This window comes from Zonotrichia leucophrys, chromosome 10 (assembly GCF_028769735.1).
Source record: "Zonotrichia leucophrys gambelii isolate GWCS_2022_RI chromosome 10, RI_Zleu_2.0, whole genome shotgun sequence".
NCBI lineage: Eukaryota > Metazoa > Chordata > Aves > Passeriformes > Passerellidae > Zonotrichia > Zonotrichia leucophrys.
The window spans coordinates 13,971,764-13,982,856 of record NC_088180.1 but is presented as its reverse complement, the minus strand read 5'-3'; the positions used below and the strand labels follow the sequence as shown (position 1 = coordinate 13,982,856).

The window sequence follows — 11,093 nt, the reverse complement described above, 5'->3', positions numbered from 1 at the left end:
AGCAGTTCTTAAAGCAGTTCATGTTCAACCCATAGGTTTTGTTCACGTGCCTGAAGTGGATGGTCTGTGATGGCAGTTTCCACCCGGCACTTGAATCTCTGTGAATCACACACCATCCCTCTTTGCCTTCCTGAGAAGCACAAGTACCTCTCTTGGCACTTATTTTTCATTTGGGAGATTTGTAAAGATCCATAGGAAAAGTTTGGGCAGGTATTTCAGGATATGAATGGGAGAAAGTGCTTGCATGTTTGGATAAGCTGGAAATATTTGCCATCAGCCATGGCTCCCAGCAGCTGGAGGACTCTCCTCTCACATTCTGTACTTTGGGAGGTCTCATCCAGTCCATATACAGCTGCAGAGAAAATCTGAATAGTACCAGTCAGGGATGGAGCACTCAGGTCCTAGACAGAGAAAAAGATACTGTTGCACATCCACACTGTACATTCAATTTCATCCTGTTTCACCCTTCATTATATTTACAAGACTCAAGCAAATATTGTCAAGTGACCTAGATGTTGACAGTTTCTCTTGCTGCCTCACACAAATAAACAAATACACCCATCAGCTCTGGCATGCATTCAAGAGAAGCCAGAGGTGCCCCATGCATTCACATCCTGGCCACACATGGTGGTGGCAATAAATAATTGTTTGCAAATGCATGTGTTGCTTTCTTGATTAGTTGCTTTAGTGTGAGATCTGCTGTATTGATTAATTTTAATCTACTTTGTATGTTATTTAGATCTGAAATTGAGTAAAGTGTAGGGAATGAGGAAACTGGTCTAATTTTTTGGGAGTCTACTGCATTTGATTAATTTTATAGCCTGTGTTGATAAAAGCTTTTATCATAGTCTGCTACCAACTTAACTCTCTGTGTTTGTAATTTTTCACTCCTGGGGTCCCACATAATTCAGTTTCATAAACTGATTTGATGGATGTTTTCTGACACTCCAATAAAACCTTTTGGCACAGATTTGCCTATCCCTTGCTCTGCACGTACCTGCACAATGCTTGCTGAAGGCAGAAATAGAACTGTATTAAATTAAAAGGTGTATTGAAAAGAACAGGATGGCCAGAGCAGATGGTTGTAAGCAGTGTGCTTTGACAAAGCAAGAAGTATGAAGCCCAAGTGAAAGAGAAAACTGTCCCAGGAGGATTAAAGACAGTTTTTGCAGCCTGCAAGTCTCCTTTCATCCCTCCTTCTGCTCTATCTACCATCCATTTTTACATTTTAACTGGGATATCTATATAGTACACAGGAATGGGTTAACTTCTCCTGAAGGCAGCTTTCAGCCACAGTCCATAATTTCGCAGCAAAGATTGTACCTCTTACAGGACTTTAGAGATTACAACGAATAGAGTTTCAAGAAGGAAAATGATACCAAAATCTCTTCAGGTGTAGCTGCTGTTATTCTCAGCTACCAGGCACTGGCTTCAAACAAGCAGGGACACAAAGAAAACACCACACACTAATGCTCAGTATCTCCGTTTTGTAGCTGCTTGGATATGATGAAAACAAATCTCTAATAGCTGCTGCTTCCATCATTGCACTGCACTCTGTTTTCTATTCAGTTGCAAGGACAGCTCATTTCCAGCAAACAGGAACAATGTGCTCATATTGCTAATTCATGCCACTACACACAAATGTCCAGATTATGTTGTGCAGAACCAAATTCCAGTCTCATTCATGAGTGCAACTCGCACTTCAATCCAGTTCCCTGGCAAGAAGCAGGCAGCCCTGCAGCAAAGCTTGTGACAAAATATAACCTGAAAGAGGCAATGAAAGAACATCTGATATATTTTATTATGTTTTCATAAGGTTTGAAAAGCAGACCTGGACATATAGCAGAGGATGGAACCCAGGGGAGCAAGTGTCAGAGATGATTTGGAGGCAAATGATTGGCATCCACAGAGGTTGGCATCCACAGAGCGCTGCACAAATTTCCCTTAATCCACTGCCTCCCTGCTTTGGTTTGTGGTGATATGTGTTTGCAGACAGGATATTTTGATATAGAGAATTTGGGGGTGGATAATTTAAAGACTAAAGTAAAGTGCAGACTAATCTTGGGGAAATGCAAGGTAAAAAGATGTGTTAGCTGCTGATGAGAGCAGGGGCTGGGCATCTGCAGTGGCCAATACAGCCTTTTTGTGGCACTTGCTCAGTGGTCTCTGCTCCCAGGGCATCTGCAGCCCACCCACAAGCCAGGGGGACATGAGATCAAATCTAAACTGAGATCCTGTCCAATCCCTTGGCAGTCTGGGGAGCTGCCTACCCATCCCACAGTGCTGCCTACCTTTGCTAATTGCCCCCCTGAGTTACCACCAGCCCCTGGCACTCCAGGGATATGTGGGAGGCTGGAGAAGCCCACTTTGTCAAGGAGTATTTCTCTTAGGGAAAATTACACCACCTCTGCCTGTGTTTTGATTCACCTTCTGTGACTGCATGGGCCAGAATATCTTCCATGAATGGGGCCAACCAGCTGACCTGCTTTGGTGCTAAGCTGCTGCACTGTCTTTTCTCAGTATTTTCCATGCTAATTTCCTCAGGTGCGATGAGGCAGGCTGGGCTGGGCTGGGCCAGTCATTGTTTGGTTGGAGCCCTGTAGGGGACAGTTTTGTCAAGACGTGGCCTTTCACTAGATGGTGCTCTTTGCTGAGCCATCGCTGTGTCTGACCCCTCTTCTTGGAGCTGGGAACTTCCAAGTGATCTGCCCCATAAGCCCTCCTTGTACAGATGGCAAAGGAAGATATTTTTCCAGAGTCCCTGCTCTCATGTGCCTTTTTTTATTGGAGCCATATAAAAAAAAAAAAACAAAAAAACAAAACAACCTACTGCTTTATATCTGATTGTTAAGGGTGTATAATGCTGGTACATTCCAGTCTCCAAAACGACCAAAATGCACAAGCATTGGGACCATTTTTATTGTTGCAGTTGCTTTCAGCTGAATCAACAGTGCATGTTTTGAAAGCCAATGCCAAGTTCACGTACAGGGTTTTCAGGAGATAATCTTCTGCACCATACATAGTGTTGGTTTTTCTGTTCTACTTAGAACATGATGCGTGGGAATTACCTGCAGCCTTCGCCCAGTGCAGCAAAATCTCTGGAAAGTGTTGTGAAGTGCTTTTGGGCTGGTTCTCATGAAGTGACACATGTTAAGCTCAGTGCTGATACTGCCTTTGTGCACATCATCATCCAGCCACTGCCAGGGCTAGCGGGACACTGTAGAAAAAGCCAAGTGGAAATGCTGGGCCACCACGTGTACACATTTCCAAGGAGCTTCCAACAAAAACAGTAACTGAAGGCAAATCACCACCACAAGAGACCAGGCATCTCCACTGTGCAGGGCCTCCTCCAGCCCAGCCGCACACGGACCACAGACCACATGAGCTCATTTGCTAATGGTGGGGTGCCCTTTCCACTGCTTTTCCGGGGAAAGGCGTGGGAACGGTACAGGAGATGTTCCTCCATCAAACCTACACAACCATAGAACCAGGAAAGAGGGTGAGGAGGAGGATGAGGCTGCGGACTGCGCTGGTGGGACTCAAGTGGAGCTGCTGGGTTTGTGACAGGTACAGATGTGCAGCAGATTCTGGTCACAGAACAGGAGAGGCTTTAGCCGCTGGAAGTGGGGATGCCAGAACTCCAACACCCACCAGAACAGGCCCTACAGACAAAGCTCAGCACGTGGATAGTCAAGATCCTAAAATCCTGCAATGCTTTGATTGGAAGGAATCTCCAACATCACCCAGCTCCAACCTCCCCGCCATCGGCAGGGACACCTCCCACTAGCGCAGGTTGTTCAAAGCTCCATCCAGCCTGGCCTTGAACTCTTCCAGGCATGAAGCAATCCCCATGCGCCCCTTCGATAAAAACAACCCCTAGCCTGAGCAACTCTTCCACACCCGCACCACCACGTTCCACACACGCCGCCGCCTCTCCCCCAGCAGCCGAGCTACCGGCAAGGGGCGCAGGCGAGGGAGAAGCCCCCGGGGCAGGCAGCGGGGCTTTCCCCAGCGCTGCTCACGGCCGGATCTCAGCCCCAGCGAATGCCGCCGGCCCCGCACGGCCCGGCCTCGCACTGCCCGGCCCAGGGCGGCCCCGTCCGGCCCCGCTCAGCCCCGCACGGCCCGGCCCCGCTCGGCCCCACCGGGGCGGCGCATGCGGGGAGGCCGGGCCGGGTGCGGCGGCGGCGGCTCAGGTTGCGAGGCGGCAGCCCCCGGCCCTCCTCCTCTCCTTCCTGCCCGCCTCCCCGGGCGGAGAGCACCGGCCCGGCCGCCTCCTCCGCCCCCTCCCCGTCCCCGTCCCTCTCCCTTCCCTCCCGGCCCCGCTGCCAGGGGCGAAGCCGCCCGCCGGGCCCCGCGGTGAGTTTGCCCCGCTGGAGTTGGGCGAAGGGGTGGGGGAAAGTTTGGGGAGGCCGCCGGCGGGGGCGGAGGGGTGGGCGCTCCCCGGGGTCGGGGGTGTGCGGGAGCCCCCCGCCCCTTCCCGCTCGCTCGCACGCTTCCCCCGCCCTTCCTCGTCCTCGGGGGGGTTTTTCTCCGCGCAACTTCGCGTGGAGCCGCTCCGGGCGGCTCCTCTCCTCCGCGTGGCTTTATTCCTTTTCATTTCAGGGCTCTCGGTAGTTTCTCATTTATTTGGAGCGTTTTCTCGCGCGGCTGCTCCCCGCCGCTATTGTCTGCGGGCCGGGGCCGGGGCCGGGCGCGGTTCCCCCGCAGCCGGGCGGGGGTGGCGGCCCCGCTGTGCCCGGGGGTGTGCCGGGGACACGCACCCGCCTGGCCCCCAGCCTCCCTCCACGCTGGAATACTGATATCCTGCTCGGAACCCCCCTCCAGGCTCACAGACACAACTTTGTATCGCAGTTTATTGCACGGAAAGTCACCGCGGATTCTTATCAAGAGCCCCCCGCAACACGCTGGTAGTGGTGCGTGTCACTTTTGGGTCTCAGTGGCCCTTGGTGTCACTGCCGTGGGGTCTGTTTCATGCGTTCACTCTGTTGCTTGAAAATATAATTGTTTTTGTTCCTTCTCGTGTGCAGACCTTTCTTCTGAAGCCAATGCAGGAGTTTCTGGATGAGGATTGCGAAATAGTAGTTTTTTTTCCTGAACCTGTAAACTGTTGGGTTTATTAATCCACCTTCTGTGACTGTGTTGTAAGCGCAAGTCATATAGAGGAGTGGGGATTTGCAGAATCTGATTTTGCTGACCTCTGGAATTGGTTCTGCTCCTGTGTCCTTTACAGGGCTTCATGTTAGCTGGAGATTGGAAGTGAGGGAAAAAAGTGATTTATAGAAAGTTCTTTTTTTTAAGAGTACACTGTATCAATTCTGCTGTGGATGACCAGATAGAGATTTGATAAAGGGATTAGAAATCCTGCACTGCTGTAGGACAGTTGGTCACTGTGGCTCTCTGTAATCTCCGTCAGCCGTAAAACTTTAGGTGCTCATGGAGATATGCGATTCAGTAGAAATATGTAAAGCATGTAGCTTCAGAGCTGAGTTTAGACAGTTGGTCTGAGATCTATGGATGTCTCGTGTACTGGGAGTTTTGGCTAATGTAATCTAATAAGTTTTAAAGGGCCAAGCGACATTAGTTCTGTTTGTGGTGACTCTCCTGGAGTCCCATGTTGGGTGTGTTTTTCATGTTCTGCACGCCCTTGCTGAGCTGTTGTGGAATTGTAAGGGTGAACCAAGTTCCACATGGGTCCTTGAAGGTAAAGATATCATTTATTGTGGTGTTAGAGGAGCTGTATTTTTATACATAGATACCTTAGCATTGGGAGTAGATTGATGTTTAACCTCATAACATCCCTGCCTGTGGATAGAAGCTGCTGTCTGTAGTAGAGAGGCATTTGCTATGCTTTGGGACATGGTGACAGTGACTTGTTCGTAGACTTGAAATTGATGTGTTTGGGTTTTTTGTTTTGGTTGCTTTTTTACAAGCCTGGTAGCAGAGTAAGGGTGCAATAGACAAGGTGAGGATCATCTGGTCATGTGTTTTCCCTTGGCACCAGTTCAGGTGTGTACCTGTTGTCCATTTCATGGGTTGAGCCTCTCCATTGCCCATCTGTCCTTGCAGCGCTGCCCAGTGCTGGACAGACAGGCTAGCCTGGGGCTGTTGCTAGAAGGGCACGGGTGTTGAGTTCTGCCAGGCAGACAGGTTTTGTAGGTAGCCTGAATGACGAGTCCCCTGCAGGTAGTGTGGATACGAGCTGTCCTGTGTGACAGCGTTCCAGCCTGGATTTCCTGCCCATCTCTGGTGACCACGGATGGCCGGCATAGCCCGAGAGGTGAGGACACGACGTGTCCGAAGGGAGAGAGTCCAGCCAGGGACTGCAGCCAGAGAGAAAGGCAGGAGCTCGATGTTCCTGATTTACAGCTTTGCTGCATCAAAGGAGGGAAACACATTTAAGAGCTCAAAGCTTCTCAAAGGAACAGAGCTCTGCCAGGTACTATGCGATGATGGATGTTTTTAAACACAGTCTGCGTAGCGCAGCTTTGAGACTCAGGCATATGCAGAACTCACTAATCTCTCAGCAGGATATACTTGTGAGTAAGCCGTGTTCTGGTCTAGGGTACACTCCTGTGCTAAGAGGAGGATTAAGTACTGTTAAAGGAATCTGGTTATTCTATCCAAAGCATGAATTAAGAACAGCAGTCAATAAATTATCCTTGAGGAAAAAAACATTGGTAGGTTTATTGGTGGTGTTCACATGCTCCTGTGTTACAAGAGCAGTGGGGTTCTTTCATATAATTTTCTGCTGGAATATTAAGTTTTAATAAATAGCTACTTAACAAAAAAATTACCAGTAGAAGCTGCAGTGCCTGCTGTACCTATTTCTTTTCCACTGTTTCCAGGACACCAACGTATCAGTTTTCTCTGCCTGGTATTTGGTGGTGATCCACTCGCCAATAAAACCGACCTTGAAGCAGCTTGGAAGCTTTTCTGCTTATTACTGTAGCTAGTTATCTCTGCAATCTACTTGAGTGCTATTAAATGCTATTTCTATAGGGGTTCCCCACACAGGCAATAAATAGCCTGAAGTCAGCTGAACCACACAGCTGATTGGTAGGGAGGAACTATTTGGTTTTGTCTTGTCTCTGCTGGTGGAAGGCACTGCTAAGAAGTTATAAACTTGAGGAGAAGGCTGGGTAGTCCAGGAGGCCATAAAGGCATGATATGGCCTCCCTGTGTGATTGTGGCCCCATGTTTTACCAGTATCCTGCACAGGGAGTTGGCAGTTCGTGTGGTTTCCAGCTGGAGGGTGACTCCTGTTTGCAGGCACATGAGAGGCTGGATGTGGAAAGCTGGGGAGGAAAACACCTTGCAGCCTGCACCTTGTGATTACTGAGTGCTGTTCTGTGCCAAGTGCTCATGTGCTTGCTTGCATTGATCACCTGTAGGACAGATAAAGGTAATGAGTGACGTTCTGAAGCAGCTGATAGCTCTGGTGTAGAGTCCTCCTTTGCTGCCCTGGGGCTTGCCACAGGGGATATAATCCAGCTGGGAGCCTGGTTGGGGCTGGCATGTACCACCTGGTCACCAGGAAGCTCTGCACCTTTTCTAAAACAAAACTGGTTTTTAGGGTGTTGGATATAATGCGATTTTTATGAATAGCTTAGTCATGCTTCATTTTTTTTTCCCCTCTTCTAAAACAGCTGTCAACAATCTCACTGTGGGGAGGGAATGGGCCACTCCTTGTACTTACTGAATAGTCAGGCACTTCAGCCTGGCATTGCACTTCTTAGTGGCTTTTGGAAACAAAGCCGTGGATGTGGCACAATGGCTTCTTTTTATTTATTTATATATCAAGCCTGCCTTTCCCCCTTTGCAAATGACCTTTATGCAGATCTAGAAGGCAAAGCCCATCACTGGGAGTTAGCTAGTTAGTTACTTCAGTTACTGATAAGAAAATATGATGGCAGTGCTCCAGGAAAAGCAGCTATGCTGGGAACTTGTTGCTGCAATGAAGCTATACAGATCTTTTTCAGAATGATATACCTCTGTATATTTATAGTGCTTTGTCAGGGAAACAGGGTGACTCCTCTCATAATGTCTGCATGACAAATAAGCTGTGACGCCACAAATCCTGTAAAGAGTTTATTGTCCTTCTCCAGACGGCTGGTGGAGACATGCAGTAGGTAAAAGTTTCAGTATCGTGCTAGACTTGAACTGCAGTTTTGTCATCTCATCTCTTTTGTGTGTTGGTGTAGCATTAGCAGCCTCTTCCAGTTCCCCAGCTGGGCCATACTGGGGTTTTTGGGTCTGTTCAGCAAACCAGACTGGGAAATGGATCACAGATAAGAATATATTATTGTTTTATGTGTATACAATTTATAACTTGTGTCAGTTAAGAAAAAAAGTTCATTCTGTATCTGCATCACTTACCTGACTCAATGTTCCTTTGTGTTACCACAAGCAGCTGCTGTGGCAGAGGGTTGGATGCTTCCACCAGGAGAAACCTAAACTCTTGGAAGTGCTTTTCCATTTGCAAAGAAGGCATTTGACTGTGGTGCCCATCCCTTTTTTATAGCATGTGAAGACGACATGGGAGATAGATGTTTCTGAGATAAGCCCGTGTGCTAAAAGTCAGAGTGTTTAATTTTTAAGTTCTCTAAGACAGCAGTTCAAGAGCAAAGAGAAATCTGTGCAAAATAAGTCCTGCCATTTTAATAATGTTTTTTTAAATTTTCTTTATAACCATTTTAGATAGGTTGCTAGGTTGTTGAGGAACAGGTGAAGAAAGTGCAATCACAAATATTTTAAAGTAGGCAACAGTCCTTAAAAAGTACAAAGTGTGACACCTTGGAAAAAGTAAGCTTCAGTTCTGTGGTAGCTGTAAGGGATCACATGTTGTGACATGGTCAGGCAGTCCAACAAGGCTATTTTATATATATTGAGAAGAAACTCACAAGTCTGATGCTGCAGAGTTTATTGGGTGGTTTGTAATATGCCTGAGAAAAAGGTGAATTCTTTGTTGGCATAGCAATGAAGTTCTCACTGTCCAAACGCTCAAATATTTAATCTAGGATTGGAGAAAACATAAGGAAAAATTATCCCTGAAGCTAATATCATCACCTTCTACAGCACTTGTGTTGAGGGCTTGAAATACAGTATATTCCAAGCATGTTTTGAGTGTGGGGTTGGGTTTGGTGCCTCTGGGCAAGGTCTGCTGGTGGTGTGGGCTTTGGGGGCTTCCATGGTTGGTGGAGGATCTTGACTGTGGCCTTGGCTGCAGAATCCAGAGTGGTGCTTCTTCACCAGTGAACTCGTAATTCTGCAGGTTTTCTTGACAAAGTTAATTCTCCTGGACCACCTGCATTTTTCTTGAATCTCTTTGCCCTTATGAAGACTGTGAATTCGCTTTTATATTCAAAATGATCCAATCTCTTCAGTCAAATTTTCCTTTTTTTAAAAATTTTTGTGATTCTGTCAATTGTTCATAATAATTTTCCTGTTTGGCTGCTCTTGTGTTTCCAAAACTGTTCATAGTATTTTGTTTAGTCAATGTGGCAACTGAGCTGTCACACTTTTTTTGTAGGTTTGGTCCTTTCCTGTGGTCACCTTTTGATTTCCTTGAAAATTGTGAGGTAGAGACTGATTGCTCATTGGATCCTGTGGAGCTGCTCTTCTGAGATATTTAAAATGTATGAGCACAGGTAGCAACTGATCATTGTGTCTTTGTTTCAAGTACTTGTGAAATTTTCTAATAGACTATGCAAAATTTGCCACAACTTCTGACTGCTTCTAGTCTCTTTTTGTATTTTTGACTACTTTCAGGTGGCTGATCTAACTTTCCCGTTAGTCTTGCTGCTGAATTGTTTTTACTTTATTGTTACATTTGCAAAATACATGGTGAGAGATCTCCCCAAATTGTTTTTTAATGTGAGATGTTATTTACAGTGTGGCAGCACCGCTGAGATTAACCTGATCCATTGTAAAAGGAAGGATTTAAGGATTTTCTTCTGTAGCAGCTCCTTTAGGCTTTATTTCTGAGAGCAAGGGAAAAGGAAATAAGCAATGAATTATTCATTTAAAAATGAGGCTGAATTTTGGAGACACTTTTTCCTGTATGAGCATGATTTAAGGTGGTCATCCTAAAGGTCATTTGATGACAATGATCAAAACTTTGTGGAGAGAAAGTGCCCCATGTGTCATCCTTGAGTCTTCTGTGCTTTTTATCACCCATGACTAATGCAGACTGGAGCAGCAAGTTACGCTAAAATATGTGACATATTTGTATCTTCATCTTAACCGTATCTGAGGTTTCTGGCAAAGTTACTTGGGAAAGTCAATCTTCTTCCCAGTGTGTCTCTGCCCTCAGTGGTGTAACTGTTCTGTAAATCTGAATGCTGCACTTAGTAAAACCATTACAAACAAAGATTCTGGCACGGAGCAGTTGTTCTAAACCGGACTGTCTTCAGACTCAAACCGGTGACTCACCCATTCTTGTTCCATGGATTAACACACCTGGCATGTGTCACGCATGGATGCTGGCCCAGTCATCCTGTTCTTGCAGGTATCCCTGTTTCCAGTGGAGGGAAGATTAAAGTGGGGGTGGGAGTGTGCACAGCAGTTAAAAACCACCTGGTGGAGGTTGATGCTGAGGATGGGTTTGCCCAAAGGCTCCTTTTGCCATGTGCCTGATGTTGCTCTGTTTCTGCCACTTTTTGGGGATGCACAGAGTGGCTGCTTGTGGGAAGTCTCTCCCGTGTCTCTCCCTCTCTCCCTGAAGGGCAACAATACAGAAACCTGTGGTGGGTCAGGCCATAGGGTGTCTGGCCTTGTTTCCTGCCATGTGGTGTTGGTTGTGGGTTCTTGGGGAGGTGTGAGAGCAAGGAAAGTCCACACCAGTGACTGTGGGCACAGTGGGGTTCAATACCAGGATGTGTGACGCATTCAGCTTCCCAGCATGTATGGATATCGACACCCTGCCAGCTCTTGAAACTTGCTGTCAGTAGAAAAAGAGGGAAAATAAGGGATAGTGGGGGTTAGATTGCTGAAGTGAATGAGTCTTGGTCACTTTACACATGCTGTTTTCCCTCCTGAGTTTCCTCTGGGATGCTTAAGCCTTTGGTCCCATAATAGCAGTGGGACAATGA

General features: G+C 47.1%; 1 protein-coding gene across 1 annotated transcript in view; it reads left to right on the top strand.

Moving 5' to 3' along the window:
* The first annotated feature begins 4,261 nt into the window (after positions 1-4,261).
* Positions 4,262-11,093, top strand: part of LOC135452437 (A-kinase anchor protein 13-like) — a 134,325-nt gene continuing 127,493 nt past the window's right edge. The window contains exon 1 of the mRNA XM_064722477.1: positions 4,262-4,359. The gene's annotated coding sequence lies outside the window, so the exon portion shown is untranslated. The remainder of the gene's footprint in view (positions 4,360-11,093) is intronic.